This window comes from Lepisma saccharinum, chromosome 25 (genome assembly GCF_977018435.1).
Source record: "Lepisma saccharinum chromosome 25, izLepSacc3.1, whole genome shotgun sequence".
Classification (NCBI taxonomy): Eukaryota; Metazoa; Arthropoda; class Insecta; order Zygentoma; family Lepismatidae; genus Lepisma; species Lepisma saccharinum.
This window is the reverse complement of record NC_139253.1, coordinates 54,076,586-54,096,857: the sequence shown is the minus strand read 5'-3', so window position 1 is coordinate 54,096,857 and position 20,272 is coordinate 54,076,586. Positions and strand designations below refer to the sequence as shown.

General features: G+C 39.8%; 1 protein-coding gene across 1 annotated transcript in view; it reads left to right on the top strand.

Moving 5' to 3' along the window:
* ASPP (Ankyrin-repeat, SH3-domain, and Proline-rich-region containing Protein) overlaps window positions 1-20,272 on the top strand; it is a 343,639-nt gene that overhangs the window by 45,563 nt on the left and 277,804 nt on the right. The gene's annotated exons all lie outside the window — the stretch shown is intronic.

Below are 20,272 nucleotides of genomic sequence, written 5' to 3'. Positions count from 1 at the left end.
GTTATCTGAAAACGAACAAAACCTCTATATACTACAACGACGAACGAATTCAAAATTTCGGAGACGTGAACTGCGGTCATCTCTGCCTCTCCGTGCTCGCGTTTCTCTCTAAAATAAATAAGCCTACGATCGAAGATTTCCAGAAAGCATTGTGGATCCTCAAACATCATCACCAGGATGGGCGTGTTCCATCTCACGAGCGAATCTTCGATCTTGAAACTCACGCTGCACGACGACATCGTCTATCGTAAATCCGTAGCTCTGCGTGCATTCTACAGCATGTACCTCATGCCTAACGTCACGCATCACAACAACAAAATTAGCGTCGGAAGCGAACACATCGTCGTCACGCCAGGTCAATACAACCTTTCCACTTTGCAAGCTCAATTACCCAAAGGCACGTACCTTTCTCAAAATTCGGTCACGCACAGAGTGGAAATCGTGTCCGCTACGGAGACCGTGGACCTGGGCACCATGGGAGAACTTTTAGGTTTCGAGAACGATCACCCAAAACTCGAAGCTGGCATCAAGCACGTAGCAACCAACATTCCTAAATTCTTGGCCATAGAGACTCTGAACGTACACTGCAACGTAGCGGAAGGCATGATCACGAAATCCTCGGACGGATTATTAGGAAGTCACAAGCAGACGGGAATCATCGCCACTTTCAAACCCAGTTCCGAATTCATGGAACCGATCATCTACACACCCTCTTCGCCGATCTATTTTCCAGTATGTCGCAACCGCATAGACGACATAGAGTTGGTGGTGACGAACGAGAAAGGAGACGTGGTGGATTTCGCAGGTGCAACGACCACTGCCATCGTGGAGATCAACGTATAATAAATAACCATACACACATCATGGAGCAAATCGAAAGTTACGAGTTGCAATCTTTTCCTCCCAACCGTCGCACGTTCGCCAATCTCAACGAAGCGAACAGGGAGATCGAATACGACGTGGACGTAGGCGACGGGTTCGTTCATCCTCACAGAGCGGACCTCTACCTTCAATTCGACGTGGTGAAGAAGGAAAGCGGAGATGCGTTTCCCGCAGCAGCAAACTTGATACTCGTGGACAACTTCGTGCCTCACCTGTTCTCGCAGGTGGAGGTGAGGAAACACAACACCATCATCGACAGAATCGATTATCCAGGCATCACGTCGACGGCAGTGGGAACTTTGAAATTATCCAAAACGGACGCAGCATACTATCAGGCCGGGGGATTCGAAGCGGGAACGAAAATATCGACGAGAAGTCACACGGTGCTCTTTCCCATGCGTCTGCTTCCGGGATTCTTCTCGGCCTACAAGGAGATCATGTGGAAGGGAGGACTGAGGATCACGTTTCGAAGAGCGGCCAACGACAACGACGCACTGATGCGATACGCTACTTTGGGTCCGGACGGCACCACGCCGATAGCCAACACTTTACCCGAAGCAGCCAAATGCGTCATCCGGAGCATGGAGTTGAGAATGCCGGTGGTGGAATACGAAACAAATTACGCCCTCAAGTACAAAGCGGAGATCTTGAAAAGTCCGCAGGTGCCGATTCACTTTCACGGTTACCAGTGCGTGCAGAAGATGGCGTCGGGAAGTCACATGGAATTCGACGTGACGACGCAGTTCAACAACATACAGTTCGACATGCCAGATTTCGTCGTAGTGCTCTTTCAGACCGGGAGGGACAAGAATCAGGAAAAAGATTCCAGCAAGTTCGACGACTGCAAGATCAAGAACGTTTATCTGAAGAACGGTAGGAACGAAGTGTTCCCGCGCGAGAATTACAACCTCGACATGACCAAAAACGATTACCTCAAACTTTACGAAGCGTTCTCTGCTTACAAACGCGTAACGGAGGGAAGCGTGGACATGTACTACACGCCCAGCGAATTCAAAGCACGCAGACCCATGACCGTCATCAACACGACGAAGAGGAAGCAGGTGGTGGTCAACGATCGCACCAACATCAAGGTCGTCTGCGAGTTCCACGATGCCTTGCCCGAGGATACTCTATGCAGCGTCATCCTGATCGCAGAGAAGTCCTTCGCGTACGACGTGAAGAACGAGAGGGTGACGGAACAGTTTTAAAAAATAATTCGTAAAAATAATTGCCACATACTAAAAAAAAAAATCAACAAGGTTATATAAAATGCAATGTAAGTTAGTTCGGTGCGCAAATAAAAAAAAATAATGATAACTCGTGAAACTCTCTATCTACAGAGGCAAATGGCTTCGATAGCCATGACCATTATAGAACTTTTGTGTTGTGGGCACCACGCACGCACCCCCTCCCCCTCTCTCTATGGCTGGGGATATAATTTTTTTTTCTATTTTGTTAGGGTCTTAACAAAAATAATAATTTTGATTATCACACATACACACCGCAGAAGATCACACACATGAGGGTTGTTTTTTTTTTAAAAAAAAAAACATCGTAGCAGGTTACGCTGAGAGCACACAAGGTCGTAGTGTAGATTACACTGAGGGACCTTTTACAGTAAGAGGAGACAGCAGACTCTCATAGGAAAATGTCGTAAGTCATTTCAAAAGTGTGTAGGTCAAAGGAGCATAAGAGCAGGAGGAGCTTAAAAAAGTGATGCCAGAGCTTTTTTTTTCTGTTCATTTTTGTTTGGGGGTTGGCAACACCGAACCTCACTTAAGGGCGCAGAACTCTCTAAAGTCCACTACACATCGTTCCCGAGAGAGGTTTACAAAAGGTCACGATATATAAACACGCTGTGAAACATCGTCAGCGCAATAAATGAGGCGCGGAACGTGAAGAAAAGGTGAGAGTTTTTTTTTTTTTTGAGATTTTTTGGTGATCCTCAAATGAGTAAAGTGAGTATTTGATCTTTTGGTGCTGTTTTCTTCGCTGCGAAACATCGTCAGCGCAATAAATGAGGCGCGGAACGTGGAGAGAAAGTGAGTTTTTGAGGGTTTTTTGATCCTCACTTGATGACGTTCAAACGGTCCATTATCACTACTAGCACGTAGAGGCTCTCGTGTAGTTTAGCACAAAGAAAGGATAGGTTAAGTTATATCACGTAAGATCGTGGCGTTCGTACCAAGTGTGAGCGGGAAAAAATAGAAAAAATGGGAAATTTTGCTAAAACATCGCTAAGCGCTAAAACGTCGACAAAAAATTGTCAAAATATGTCAAAAACTGATTTTCAATTGATAAAAAAGAGCATTCGTACCAAGTGTGAGTGGGAAAAAAATTAGATGCGGTGAAAATTGCACTGAAAAGTCGTCAAACGCTATGAAATCAACAAAAAAATCGTCAAAATATGCTACCACTGAGGTTAAATCCATAAAAAAAGAGGGCTCGTACCAAGTGTGACTTTGAAACAATCCAATTACACTACTGGAGTTATGAAACTATTTTGTGTATAATGTTGTGTACTCGTGTTTCTGTTGACTATTAGCTGATAGCCGGTGAAAGCACTAAGCGAAAGGTAGAGTGATGGTTTCAAACCATATCGAGAAAGTTGTGCTAATTTTCTTAACATGTGTAAGTATTAAATACAACTTATATTACTTGACTATACCACATTATTATTCGGGATAACAATAAACTTATTTCACCAAGATTTAGTATCTTCATGGGATAATTGAATTTAATTTTGATATTGACATGATTAACCTTGTTAAGCACAAATTATGTTTTGTTAAGTTTTCCATTGTTCTAAAACGGGCATGATGTATTTATTAATGTTTGACAGTCTAGAATTAAATGCCTTTCTACGTGAACCTTTATTGAATAATGCATGAAACATTATGAAGGCATGAAACATTTTGCGGTTACGTATGTATCTAATTGCGGAAGTTAAACTTTTTTTTGGTATTATTTTAATATGCACGTAGTTAACCTATTTTACAGGTAGAAAGTTTTAACCTCACATACGCAGTTGTAGATTATTTAAGACTATCGTTTCGTTCTGAAATGGCTACTTTGTTTTGACGTTTCGCAAAGTTAGTAGTGTAATTTAGGCAGGAAATGTATTCAATCCGCTTGGCGTGAGAATTAGTAGGTAACTGATGAAATTATCTGTAATGGATTATGTCCAACTTGCGAGAAGCCTTCTTTCAGAGAGAAAAATGTTCCTTTTTTTACTTTATACACTTTTCACGGTCTCTGTAGGGCCTCGGAAAGATTAAAAAGAAGTACACATTCCTCATATAGTCACGATAACCATACCTTGAATCACTTGGGAAAAGTCCACACACACAATGCTTACCTGGCATGTTTTCAACGCAGGATCTCATCTGTTTGCCGGAAATATGGCGCAAGGAATTTTTGAGGAAGTTTTTCACTGAATACCATCCCTTACCTTTGCAGATCACCACGTTATATTTGTTTCTTTAGGTTAATTAGGACGTCGAGAATGGTTGCTGAACTGCTGAAGTAGGTAAATTTAGAAACATCATCGCCAAATCTGGGATTCAAGCAGAGAACTTTCGTAATTTCGCAGAAAGCGCCATTTTGAAACTTGCTATTGATATATAGCAGGGGTAGACAAAACTGAAAATAATAGTATTTTTTTTTAAAAAAATATTTATTTATTTTTCAAATATGGTCTAAGAAAGCTATGCATCCAATTACGATAAAGCTACACATTTTGAAATGTGAAATTAAAACATCTAATGTATTAATTAATATAAGATTGGATTAATTAATTCTAGAGCTGGAGTGGCCTTCTACTGGTAACAGTATGAATACTATGCTATACATTCTAATACATGGACAATTCTATCATATTGCTACAGATTTTAAAAATCGGCTAGCAACAGTGCAAAAAATTATTATCGTACACATACTGTACTCGTTATTAAGAAAAAAAAAAGGTCTTGGAAATTTCCATAAGGGAACCCGATATACATAGCCTACTGTGTATACGTATATACAATATAGTATGTATGTATAAATTAGAGATGAATTTGGAAATTCAGGCATCAGGTAACAATTTTTAGGTGCCATGGCGACTGAGCGCTCTGTGTTTTTCTACCCCTGGTGTATAGAATCATTACTAGAATAAATTCCATTATCACTGGAGCTGTAAACACAGCTCCCAAATCGTACTCGTTCAACGTAGACATGGAAGGTGTTGAACCTAATAGTTTCGTAACTCTCCTTCAGATATTCGCTTCTTCCATTACTTCCACCGGTGAATGACCTTGCTTTGATGTGCAAAGCCAACTCGGATCTTTTTGCTGGCGAGGAACTCACGAGAGACTCACGCAAAGCCAATTTCCGCTGATGGTTCGTGCATGATGTGTACACTATGGTCTGGCCATGTAGAGGCCTTTTTTCCTCTCATGTTCCTAATGAAAATGTTTCCACCTGTAGACGTGGTTTCTTGGCAGGAAAAACGCGGAGGTCTCGCAGGGAAGGCATGTATGTAGGAAAGTAACGTCAGGAATCGTAAAACGAGCAGTAAAACTCCACATTCGTTGGCAGATGGATGAAATAATGGTTTGGATGACATTTTTGGTTACAACCCAATGGTATCTGCAAAATAACGCGTATATTTTTTGCGTCGCATATTATTGCGTGCCGTTAACAGCGAAATAAGTACAAGTATTAAGTACTATCATGAAGTGGATGTAATGATTAGAACAATCAGTTAGGCTATATACTAAGTAGGAGAGTCAATTCAGATGTTATCTGATGACGTAATTAGGCTTAAGGTGAGCTCCCATGAAAACTGATGTATGCACGTAAAAAAATACTCATTTTCTGATGACAGTTGTTTTGATTGACTGATTGATTTGATTTATTTTACTTTGCTTTTCTGTCACTTTCGCTTAATCGCGAAGATGGGGATCAGTAATGATGTGATGGAGTTGATGAAGGGATGTACTGAAAGAACATCCATGGTCAGGCCGGGATTCGAAACCCCGGGCGTTGTAGCGCGATGCGCTAACGACTCCGCCACGGAAGCCGGCAGTTGTTTTCTTCGGCATTATGTATCCTTTCGGATATTTTCCGGTGCAACAGCTGTGTCTGGCGTATTCAGGTGTTGAAAATGATGGCAAGGAAATATAGCCACTTTGTGTAAAGTCTTGTATGTATTTTGTTTCTGAATCTCTACTGATATGCAAAGTTTAAAAGTCTACTTTATGGAGCAAGGTCAGTTACAAGTGGATTTTTTTATTCCCCCCCCCCCCCCCCGCAGCTTTGTCCTAATCTACTTTAAACTGTAGTTTCCATTTGCATCTTGACCATAAAACAGACATGAGACATGTTTTTGGTTGCAAGGTGGCCAAACTTTCAGTTTTTTGCTGCGGGGTAACATGTACACCTTTGGGTCCTCTCTTGAACCCTTGAAATTCCATGTTTCAGAAAGTGAAGAAGAATACCCGCTGAAGGCAATGTATTAATTTCTCTACCATTTACATTACGCGGCTTTTCGTGTTATTGCAACAGAAAATTTATCAAGTTATGATTATAATTTGGCCCATCAATTGCAATTTCGTCGGAAATAATTTTTTTTAGTGCATGTCGATAATGAGTTTACAATAAGTTTCTGTTTTGACTATTTTACGTCGATTTTCTACTTCTACATGAGGTTGAAAGATTAATTTAGGTGAGGATTTAGGATAAATGTTGATAATGATAATAATTAACATTGATTTACCACCTCCTTAGATGATGATGACGGATGAATAATACTGATGAAATGGATGTTTTACGTCGATTTTCTACCTCTAGATGAGGTTGAAAGATTAATTAGATGAGGATGAATTTTTCTTAAGAAGTAGATGTTTGGGCAAACATACATCCAGTCTTTCCCAGGATTCGAACAGAGTGGACTCTGTTGTCTCGTAACATGATGTGCTTGCTAACCAATCCACCAGCGTGACAATTCTGAAGCTAGATATGTCTCTATGTTGTTATTTTGCGTTGCTTTTCTACCTATTGGGTTAATCGTGACGATACAGATAAATAAAGAACATGTGTGGCTAATGGGACGAACGCAATGATAAACCCATGGTTTGATCAGTTTCGAACCTTGGGGTTCTGGCTTCACAGCACATGACTCTACCATGGAGTCCAGCCTGGAGGTACGTATAATAACAGTGTTGTGAGAAAATCACCCTGATTTGTCATATTACTGGAAGAAAAAAGTCCATCGTATTATTGGCTGGGAGCTTCAAGGATTGGCGTTGTGGACCGGAAGAGAGCAGGTTTAGATTTCCGGCCATCAATCTTGGCTGATGTGTTCTTGTGATTATTTCCCCGACGCAGAACAAGACCTTTCCATCTTGTTTCGTTGTTCCATCCGCGTGGTTACTCCAACGTATAAAACCACACGGTGCTATGTGCTGGGAATAAAGCCGTCTGTGGGAGACAACGCCAAGAAAGATTTCAGGCGCAGTAAACTTGGTTCCCACTAGTGAGAGAGCGTATTTTACATCCAAACTTTAACCCTCTAACACACAAATCGCGACGTCACCTGATGCCAGCTTATCTCCCTAAATTATCGTCAGGGGTCCCGGGTTCGAATACCGGCCTGGCCATGGGTGTTCATATCATCGCTCATCCACTTCCTCGCCATTAGTCAAAAGTGGCAGACAAGCGACTTAAAATAACGTAAGTCAATGAATTACCACATTTGCATTAAATAAACTTTATAACATAATTGGTAAGTTTGCTAACGTACAATTGTTAATACACTTTTGTTACGACACTTTTCAAAAAATGATATCGTGTCAGTAATTGGAATCTTCTGCCCAGACCGTGCAAACAGAGGTGGAGTGAAGTAATAACTAAATTTGTCTGTGCGTAACCATTTCAGGAAGACAAATTATGCATCATCATTCATCCTCATCGTCGCAATCAATACAGCGAATTAAAGGAGAAATGCAAACAAGTAAAGTGAAAAAAAATGTCAGAACGTTTCTGACAGGCGAATATATTTGATGCTCAAGTGATTCTAAAATTTACCCTATTGCGCGACCAATATATCAAACAAGGCCTTCAATTATTATCACATGTTCAATGTTGATGCATAATTGAATGTAGGCTCGTGTAAGATTCTAGCCAGGCATCGTAATTTTACAAGTGCTTAACGAACTATGAAAGACCCTGTCTTCTTCTTTCGTTATTTAACACCTTGATGTTTGTCCATTTCAAGCAGCAATTATGCTATGTATTATTGATGATTGTGCATTGTGATGTATTGATATTATCAGACAAATTGTCCACCATTATTTTAATTATTTTTTTCGCTGTATCGTAGACGTTTTCAGGGGATGATACTGGTGCAGATTTCTACTATTGCTTCTTTAACATTTTGGTTCAGTAATTGAGCCTCTCGTTATGGTCATGGATAATTTGCCATTTCTGCATTTACAAATTGTAGTAAAAATCATAAAGTCCACGGTGGCACAGTCGTTAGGGCATCTGACAGCCACACGGGAGGCCCGAGGTAAGTGGTTTCTGGAGGGATTTTGTTCAGCAGTCCTAGCATGGAGCGGCTCTGGGTATCACAAAGCCTCACCTGGGGCAGCCGTAGGGGCTAAAGGCGTCCGGAGTGCGGTGCTGATCATATCGCCTCCGCCAGTGGCCGAAATTGTTGCAATGCAGAGGGGATAGCTTAAATTACGAGAACATCTAATACAAAGTACCAGTATTCGTAATCAACTTGTTCAACATGCGCTCAAGAACAATTTTATTAGACTATATTACGGGGGGGGGGGGGATAGGAGAAAAATACATATATACTCTGTTCTGTCTTATCTCCGGAGCAAGTGAAGGAAAACAAGTCTCTGCGCAAATAATGACCGCGAGACGGCGCCACCAATGAACACATGAGAGGGAATGAGATTGCGTGGAGGGGGAAGCGCCCTTCTCTGCCGTTATGATAGCCTTTCAGAGATATACAGGATAGAGTATAGAGATGTTCGTACACATAGAAGTGCTGACTGTGCCAGTGACCATTATTTAGTAATTGCTAAATTAAGAGAAAGACTCTCAGTGATAAATCATAAGCAACAAAATCTAAAAGTTCTAAAATTTGATACAGGAAAGTTTACTGATGAAAGAATTAAGAAAGATTACCAAATTAAACTGTCAAATAGATTTGATGTTTTGCAGGATTTAAATGATGAAGAAAATATAAATGAAACAGACGTAAATAAGAATTGGGAGCACATACGTAATGAAATAGAATCAGCAGCTAAAGAAAGTATAGGATACCATAAACCAAGAAATGAATGTCATAATCTAATAGAAATAAGAAATCAGGCTAGACTTAGGTGGTTAAATAACTCTGATGATACAAATCTAAACAATTATAATAGAATAAAGCGAGAAGTTAACCGCACGTTTAGAAGCAAAAAAAGAGATTACTTGAAAAGCAAAATTAACGAAATTGAAACAAACAGCAAGAATAAAAATATCAGAGATTTATATAAAGGTGTAAATGAGTTTAGAAAGGGGTGGCAACCTAAAGTAAACTTGATAAAAGATAAAGACTGTGATTTTCTAGCTGACCCAAGTGATATTCTAAATAGATGGAAGAACTACTTTAATGACCTTTTAAATGTCCATGTAGGAGATAAATCAGAAGTAAATGAAGTCCACACAGCAGAACTTTTAGTTCCAGATCCTAACTTGACTGAAGTTAAAGATGCTATTAAAAGGCTAAAGAATAACAAAGCACCTGGCATTGATTTAATACCAGCTGAGTTAATTAAATATGTTGGAAATTCATTAATATGTCAAATTCATAAATTAATTTGTTTAATATGGAATAAAGAAGAAATCCCTCAACAGTGGAAAGAATCCATAATTCTTCCTGTGTTTAAAAAAGGTGATAAAATGAACTGCAATAATTACCGTGGAATTTCTCTACTCTCAACAACATATAAAATATTATCTAACATTCTTTGAACAAGACTAACTCCATATGCTAATGAAATTATAGGTGATTATCAATGTGGATTTAAACGTAACAGATCAACTACTGATCAAATATTTCACATCAGACAGACACTTGAAAAAAAGTGGGAATATAATCAAAATGTCCATCAGCTATTCATTGATTTTAAAAAAGCATATGATTCGGTTAAAAGAGAGAAATTATATAATATATTAGTCGAGTTTGGAATACCTAAGAAGCTTGTTAGTATGATAAATATATGCACTAGTGAAACAGAAAGTAAAATTCGTGTGGGTATTAATATGTCTGACAAATTTACAATTCATGATGGGTTAAAACAAGGAGATGCATTATCTCCATTGCTCTTTAATTTTGCCTTAGAATACGCTGTTAGGAAGGTAAAAGAAACTAAAGAAGGACTAAAATTAAATGGTGTGACTCAGTTGTTAGGATATGCAGATGATGTAGACTTACTGGGGGATGATGTGAATACAATTAAGAATAATGCTAAAATATTTTTCAAAACTGCTAAAGAGATAGGTTTGGAAGTTAACAAAGAGAAAACGAAATATATGCTTACAGGCCGAAACCAAATGTTAGGTAATAATCAAAATCTAATTATTGATAACAACTCGTTTGAACCAGTTTCCAAATTCAAATACTTAGGAGTAATATTAACAAATGAAAATTATATTAAAGAGGAAATAAAAAGTAGGCTTAATTCAGGAAATTCATGTTACTTCTCTCTTCATAAACTTTTGTCTTCTCGTTTAATATCTAAGAAACTAAAAGTTAAAATATACAAAACCGTAATTTTGCCTGTAGTATTATATGGATGTGAAACTTGGTCCCTTACATTGAAAGAGGAACATAAATTGAGAGTATTTGAAAATAAGATCCTTAGGAAAATCTTTGGACCTAAAAGGGATGAGGAGACAGGTGAGTGGAGAAGGTTACATAATTTAGAACTACATAATTTGTATTCATGTCCAGATATTATTAGAATAATTAAATCAAGAAGACTTAGATGGGCAGGCCATGTGGCACGAATGGGAGAGGAAAGAGGAGTTTACAGGATTCTTGTTGGGAAACCTGATGGTAAGAGACCTGTAGGAAGGCCAAGGCGAAGATGGAGGGACAACGTTGAGATGGACCTAAGGGAAATCGGTAGGGATGGAAAAGAGTATATAGAACTTGCTCGGGATAGGGAAAGATGGAAGGCCTGTGTTGCTGCAGCCATGAACCTTCGGGCTTAAGAAGGCTAGGGAGTTAGTTAGTTAGTTAGAGTATAGGGAGGGTGTGTGTATAACAAATATATTGTCCATTATTTTAATAATTTTCATTTCATATACTACGTGTTTTAAGGAATGATATTATGCTCTTTTTTTTTTTTTAAAAAAAAAATGTGCTCATTGTTTCGAGATGAGACCAAGTATGAATGTCGAGGCGAGCACAATAGTTCTTCATTGACGAGACTAGATAAAACCGTGATTACATGTATCGTTTTAACGTCACTAAGTGCAATTATATTTCTTTCAGTCTGCATCGTTGAAGCAAAACGGAATGTTTAACGAGATTAAGCGAGTTCCATTCTTTATTGTGCATGGAGACATACAAAGTTTATGGTAGCATGTGTGGGGAAAGAGCTCGGAGTAATGATCTCAGTAAAACGTTTGTATCAACACCTGATTTCATCCATGAATGAATCAGCACCTCATGGTTTAGCGAGCAATGTTTCCAACTCATTATTGACTTTGCATGGTTTCCACGTGGCTGCCCCCAGAAGGAAAGGATAAACGTGCGAAACGATCCTGCAAATACCAACAATGAGATGCATTTCTTGCTTCTCAGTTACGTCACTCGGTTTTGTGCATTCCCGCATTGCAAAAGGGTGAACGTCGAGGGGACTGGTGAAATTCGGGTTATTTTCATATTGCTCAAGATAAGTAATGTGTAACCTACATTTCAGCCCGACAAAAAAATAGTTTTCACTTTCCACTTATTAAGTTACTGGTCATGCATGCTAGTAATTCCTTTGTTATAAACAGTTCTTATTTATCAAATACTTGTTTCATGTACTGTTTCGTATTCTGTATCTACAAATCTTCTTTCTAAATCGTGCAGCGGCAGCGCTAGAGGGGTGCGAAGGGTGCTTAACCCTTACTTTTCTTCCGCACTCCCTTCAACACCCCCTTTTCAAAACCTATGTTAACTCTAGAACAATAACTCCTACAGTGTCATATTATGTCATGCGGTCACATTGAGAACCGAACGTTAGGTATACAGAAGTGAGACCGCTGTTATTGTCTCTTTTTGGGAATAATACTCCGACCGTGCATGTGTGTCATTGGTCTCCTTTGAACAATCTGTTCGTTCCAAATTTCTAAACGTGTCGTTATTATGCTAAAATCAAGCAAAAATAAAGCAAGTCGCTAATATTCTTCAGTTTCATTGGCTTATTATGATAGACGCCTACTAGAAGTTTATTAGTATTTGATTTAGTGTCTAAAATATGCATGCATGTTTCATTTTTCTTCATTTTCAACATCGCACCCCCTTCATTTCATTCCGCACCCCCTCAGCACCCCTACATGTTTAAGGCTCGGCTGAACCTTTACCCGACGGCAGCAAGAGCGTTTTCATAATTTCCTCTCCTTTTGAGAAACAGCTTTGATATTCACATTCTAAAAAAATTACATGTTTTTAATTCCTTCTAGAACATTCACATAAATTTTGGTGTGGTTTGCTTTCGCTTTTGTCTAGATATTCTCAGTAGTTTCGTGGTAACGCAAGACTATTAAACTATTGCGAATATCTAGCTAATTCCCAACTGACCTAATTCCGAACACATTTCTTTGCCTTGTGACCTAAACCTCTCACACTTGAGACTGGTCAGTGCCTTGTGGATCACATTTGGAACATAGAAAATTCGACATGATTAAAGTCGTCGTAGAAGTATATAATTAATAATAAAAGTGTGACCTATTTTTATACAACTACATACTGCACTAAGGAACCAGGCGTTGGGCTCCAGTTACGGGCCGCGCGCAGGTTCAGGTTTCCTGGGAGAAGCGTAAGAACTTTTCACCTGAGATTTTGGCCTGTGTATGTGACCACCATCGTGAGGAAATTGGGGAGCTACGAACGAGTAGCGTAACCTTGTCATGGAAACCTACAACAACGACTGGGGGTTCGTCGTGTTGACCACACGTCACCTTGTAACTGTGTGGATGATCTGACAGTCGGTAGGTAACAGCTCTCACGGCTGTTACAGCACGGGTTATTATTACATACTGCAAAATTCTTAACTGAAAAGAGTTTTGTCATAATAGTAGATTAACTTCGTCAATTAATATTATTAACTTCGACCAAATTTTCAAAATCAAATATAGCCTCCTCGATGGCGCAGTGGTAGCGTCGTCGCCTTGTAATCAAAGGGTCCCGGGTTCGATACCCGGTGGAGGCACATAATGGTTCGGATCCAACTTTAAACTGTAGGTCCAGTCCCGATTAGCCTTACTGTTCATAAAGTGGACTTAAAACACCAACTCAATCAATCAATGAAATTCATATTTCAAAACGTATGACACTGCTCTTATAAATTTTGGAATATCACTAATCTTTTTTCTACGTGTTAGTGCCCCTTGTCATCCTTTCGTCCAATAAAACATGTTTCTTCTTCTGCTCTACACCTTCCAAGTTCATTTGCATCCTAAGAATCATGTCATTTATATTCTACTACCTCAGTCTTTAATCGTTTGTATCAGACATGTCACTTTTGGGTGCTGTTCCATCCCTTCACTGTACAGTATTGTTTGTCCCGTGCTGTGGCGGCGCCAGGATTAATCATCTAACGGTGCTCAGGGGGTGTGGAATGAAATTAAGGGGTGTGATGTTGAAAACAAAGAAAACGCATGTTTTAGCAACTGCATTAAATACCATTAAACTTTTAGTAAACTTCTATGGAAATTTATCAATGAATCTCAAGACCACTAATGACTTGCTTAATTTTTTGCTAATTTTAACCCCAGCAACCACATACTTTACAATTTGAAACGAACAAAACTTGTTAGAGACAGGCAGGCCAATGACATAATTGTGTCTTACACTCAAAGTAGCCATACAGTGTAAGCATAGAAGGCAAATTGGTCTCTGGTTCTATACTCGGTAGAGACACGTTGTTCAGTGGTTCAGATCCCACTTTAAACTGTATGTCCAGTCCCGATTAGCCTATATGTGCATAAAGTGGATTTAAAGCAACAATTCGATTCAATTCATACAAAGACAAATTGCAATCGTATTGAACTATGTAGTAATATACGAAGAAAATCATCAAAGTGCTTTTACGAACGCACTTATATTTTATCCCTAGCAATACAACCATCATGAATTACAATGAAATTAGATGTTATAGGCTATACGTAATTCAGACGATTTATACACACACCCAACACTCCCCCGAATTTCTTCAACACTTCTCTATTTTCTTTCACGAACGTCCAGTTTATGGTAATTTTGGCTCTAATTACCCTTACACCCCCTAAACACAAACTTACACCCCCAGATGCAAACTTCTGGATGTACCCCTGTAGGTAAGAATTAGAAACAATGACTTGCTCCTTGTATACATTAATAGCAATCTCACTTCAATACCTAATGTTCGATGCTCAATATGATGACATGGTTTTATGACCCTATAAGTCATAACGTTATATGATATTTCGGTTGAAAATAGGTTTTGAAGGAGGAGTGCGGGCCCATTCGCACCCCCCAAACGCCCGTCCCTGGTCTCGTGGCTGCTGTTGAAGCAGTTCCACATCTCTTTTAGCACCGAGGGAGTTTCCAGACATTAACACATGAATGAAAGTTTGATTATTCGACAGACTGAAAGGGTGAAATGACCTTGGAGGGATTTTCAAGTAGCAGACCACGATAAGTCAATAAAGATTGACTATTGTTGCTAGTCAAGCCAGCTGTCTCTCTCGATCACTACCCTTATTTGTTTTTGAAAACAGTTTTTAAGTTCCATGGTTCGCAATTAGGACATTAAATTATTTCTCTTTTGTGTGTTCGCAATTAGGACCATTTCGTATCGATTTAGGCACTGTTCGAAATTAGGACACAACCCTTCGAATCCTGAACCCCTTGATTGCATACAAGTCGAGTACGTTACCACTACATCATCTCGGAGGCCTTGTGTAGCTTCCAGAAGCTACATCTCCAAGGAGTGTTCTGCTTTATGTCCCATGATGCTTGGAAATTGTACCTTGCTCTATATACTTTCAAATTGAATCTCATGTAATGTGATGACTGCCGACTCTTTATTTTTTATTTATAAATTCCTGCCGTTTCTGTTACGTTTATCTTCATTCCTATCATTTTCATCGCACTCGTTTGTTGCATTACTGAAACGGATAAAACAGACGTGAAGGTCGCTTTGTGCATTGGTAACGTTTTGAAAAAAACATTATTTATCTTCCTCGCAATTGTAATAGCAATACATTACATTGTCCCTCAGTGCATTCAACCTTTGTTGTCGTTCATTGTTATCCTTCGTTTTCCTCCGTTTGTTCAGCGACAGTGCCCAAAATTTCGCTGTAAAGCCAAAATTACCTTCCCTAATATAAACATCGATATCGGTTTTTTGATTGGTGCAAATCCTCTTAGCGTCCTTCCCTCATCTGCTCTTCTTGTTCGCATTTTTTTCACAGTCCACGCAGAGCGCCATGAAATCAATTTTGGATGTCTCGGAGGAATGGAGATATCTTTTCTATGCCCGATGTGGCAGCGAAGCTTTCCCCACTCCTAATGCATACAGAAGCACGTGTGTGTCAATTCTCTGGACCCATTCTGGTTGGTCTTTGAAATATTAAACGGTATGAAGTTAACCGGGTGTGACGTTCTGGGAATGATAGCGGATCCATGCAATGCAGATTTCGATGTTTGTTTGTCACTGGGTATGCGTTTTGACTGCGGATCGAGTGTCAGTTTGTTCATTGTGTGGATGTGTTGTCAAAACGTGATGGGAAAATAATAGGAAGGGGGAATGTTTGTTGTATTGATCTTGGAAATAAATGCAGGCGGATCAGTTGAGTTGCATTTGGTTTGACGTCACTATTCTTCAGTGGCGTCTCGTCCCTTGGGGCTTCCGGGGCTTAGTCCCTAAAGAAAAACGGACGTATTCACGTAATTATCAATCACCATAACGCATAACTATCACACAGTCTTTTAAAAGGCGATTTTTACCCACGTCATCGTCTGTTGCCATGGATACGAGAGCGCTCCTAGCGGCATTGATGTCAATTATCGTTTTCCGGGGCACGTCGCAATGGAAGGCGTGGCCTACACCCACCTACGCTACAGTGAAGGTCACATGCTAGCAGAGAGGAGGGGAGAGTGCAATGGATTTGAGTGCTGATTCGGGGCTAATTCCGTTGCGTCGCGTTCGATCTCGCGTGATGTTCTGTAGTGTTTTGGTGGCTTTCATTCGCTGTTTGAGTGAGTTTGGCAGGGTTGATGTTCGAACACAAATTGATGAAGGACATAGGCTGTCAATTACAAGACACAATGAATTTGTCCGGAAAAATAGGCATATATTAAATAGAATTATCGATTGCTTAAAATTCTGTGGTCTACATGAACTTGCTCTAAGAGGACATAATGAAAGAGAACAATCTTTAAACAGAGGCATCTTCCCAGATTTATTATCCCTTCATAGAAGAGGGAAAACTAAGAGGGAACTTCGTGTTCTTTATTGTAGTGAAGATTTTTGATTTGATTTAGTTTATTTTACTTCGTGTTTTGGGCTTCTTGGCTAATTTGCGAAGATGGGGATGAGTGATGAAATGATGAAATTGATGAATGGACATTCACAAGCAACCAAACCCGACCGGGATTCGAACCCGGGACCCTTGGCGTCGCACCGCGATGTGCTAACAACTCGGCCACAGGGTCGGGCTATTGTAGTGAAGAGTTGAAAAACATGAACTCTTATCAGTAGATTGCATTCATTTTTTTTATTTAAAATTATTTAGAGGGTACCTTTTCAGAAACAGTAAAAATGACAAACATAGTTTTAATAACTCCAGTGGCAACAGCTGAATCTGAACGATGTTTCAGCACATTGAAGCGTATTAAAACCTGCTTAAGAAATGCAATGGGACAAGACAGACCAAATGCCTTGGCACTTGCTGACAATAGAGATAGAATACATTTCAAACATAGAGGGCTTCAACGAAAAAGTAATAACAAAATTTGCTGAGCAGAAGAACAGGAGTCAACGTTCGTAGAAAGAAAGGTATGTTTCACAACAATACCTGTTTCTTTTGTAATCATGTGAATTGTCATTATATTTTAAATTCTTTAAAAAAATAAGTCCAGTTTTGTAGTTTAGAAGAAGATAGATACCCGTTTTTTTGTAATTCATGTAATTTGTCATTACATTTTAAATTCTTTCAAATAAGTAAGTCCAGTTTTGTAGTCTAGAAGAAAAAAATACCTATTTTTTGTAATTCATGTGAATTGTCATTATATTTTAAATTCTTTAAAAAATAAGCCCCGGCCAAATTTGAGGCCACGAGACGCCACTGCTATTCTCCCACTTTTGGGTAATTGCGACAATAAAGTGCTGAAGGGCCACAAATACACATGAACATGTAGGTAAGGTCCCAGGGTACTATGCATCATGTTACGAAAGCACACGGGTAGGACCCACATGTTCTCGATCGCGGCCATTTTATTAGAGGTGATGTGATCAGCACCATGCTCCCCCCAATGTATTTGAGACTCGGTGAACTCCATAATGAAGGAATAGAGTTGGAAGAATTCCGACCTTTGATCATCCACCACATGAATCGAAGCCATGTCTCCGGCGTGGCACCCTACCGACTAGACCACTGCAGCTCCCATGTGGACAGAATACATGACACTTGACACAAATGCATGACATTTCTTTTGGCTTGTTTTTTCAAAACTGGAATTTTTTGAGAAAATATTTTTTGCTAACGATAAACGCGAAAATTTCAGGTCTCCACTTATAGCTAGTGTTATAATTTTTCTACATCATATTGCGAATATAAACTTATTCGAAGCGAAGGTTAGTGGCGAATGTTGCCCTTAAATTCCAACTTGCCCACTTATAATATGGCAGAACGCGACTAAGCTGCTTTGCAACATTAAGTTCTGCTTTGGTCGTTAGCTGGAAAACTTCCAAAATCTGCGCCATCATCAAACCAGGAAAGAACCCAATGACACCAAGCAACTATAGACCGATAAGCCTGTTACCGCATCTGAGCAAGGCCATGGAAAGAATAATATTGAAGAGACTTCAAGAGCAAGTGGAAGAAGCAAACATATTACCCACATTCCAATTTGGGTTTAGAGCGGCACATAGCACAACAGGACAACTTGCAAGAGTGGTGGACCATCTCACTACAAAGTTCAACAGGAAGAACTACTCGGTTGGAGTCTTCTTGGATGTGCAAAGTGCATTCGATAGAGTCTGGATAGCAGGACTAATCAGAAAGTTATTCCAGATGCCAATACAGGACACGTATATTCATCTTCTAGCAAGTTATCTTAGAGGAAGAACATTCATCTCGACATTTCAAGGAGCTACAGCCTTAGCCAGAAACATCAACGCAGGAGTTCCTCAAGGCTCCACCCTGGCTCCCATACTGTACGCCGTTTATACAGCAGATATCCCGATAGTTCCAGGATGCTTCCCAGCACTCTTCGCGGACGACTCGGCCTTCTTTGCATCCAGAAGACAACTAAAGTTCTGCTACACAACACTAAGAAGACAGCTAGCTGAATTCGAACACTGGACAACGAAATGGAGAATCAAAACCAATCCAACCAAAAGCATAGCAGTTATCTTTGCCAGGAGGAGACGACAAGAGCAAGAAACATTGAAGCTCTTTGGACAAGACATCACAAACGCCAGGAAGGCTAAATATTTAGGATTAACGCTAGACAGTGGACTTACGTTTAAAAACCACATAGAAGAAATACACCACAAAGGAAATCAGAGAATAGGAGGACTTTATGCAATCTTCAGAAATCTCCAGCTGTCATTAGACACAAGGATAAGCCTCTACAAAACTATGATTAGGACTGCATTACTTTATGCAATACCAGCATGGCATCATGCTGCGAAATCCTACATGGCAAAACTACAGATAATTCAAAACAAAGCTACAAGAATAATCAGCGGCCACGATAGATACACAACTAATCAGCAAATACATGAAGATCTCGAAATCGATAAGATAGAAGATGTCATCAAAAGACTAACTGCAAAGTTCTGGAACGAACTAAGAGGACACCACAATCCCGCAGTAAACCAGATCGGAACTGCGGAATTAGGACGCCACACTCACCGCACCCCACGGCCAGAGTGAACTTCAAGTAAAAAGAAGAAGAAGATAAAAACCTCGAGCGACAGTTGCAGAGGAAATCAAAATAAGATCGCACAAACATGAAAGAAAGTGGGGAAAAATGGAAATAGAAGTCAAGGAAACGGCACTTCACAAAGAAAAAGTCAAGAAAATGCAACGTGCAACGTGGTCGTTACGCGAGTGATTTCTAATCGACCCTTAGCGCTCAGAGCAGCCAGCCAAAAAGGATATATCCTTGTAAACGTACCGTGCTGTACGTGAGGGACCTTGGCGTGACTTGAGATTTACTTTGCAATGGCCTCGGAATGTGCGTAGTCTGTGTGTGCAACATGCACCGACTGTTTCCAACACTAGCATACTTTCGTGTTGTATTGCATCTCAGCTGCTGTCTCAGTCTTGCATGGTCACAAATACCGTCTCAGATAGAAGTATAATTGTGTGGAGAAAAACAGAGCAACGTGAAAACTGAAAGATTTTAGTTTATGATTTGGAGATGTACTAAGTAGGAATGAGCGAAAAACGCAGACTCGAACCCTGGTCTCTTGCATACCGTGCCATTTTTCTACTAACTGAGCTACTGGCTCAGCCCTGGTTTCGACAGATTTTTCGCTTCCACTGTTTTACCTGCGGGGAATTATTTCTTGTTCAGTGCTACTGTAACGTCATCTGCTGCCTTTGGAACAGTAATATCTACGGTACGTAAGCTCTTCCAGCATAGAGCTGTGTATTATCTTACGATTTATGATTTGGGATGCACAGGAGATGTATTACATATAAATTTAATAAAAAAAAACCCTCAGACCCTGTTCCGGCTGCACTGGCAGACAGTTCTATATAGATAAAACAGCCTAAGAGAAAAATCAGTTGAAACTTGGGCTGCCTCGGTAGCTCGGTTGGCATAGGAATGGCACGGTATGCCAGAGACCCTGGTCCGAGTCCTGGTCGAGCCTGCATCTTTCGCTTAAATTTCTGTGATGAAAAAGTC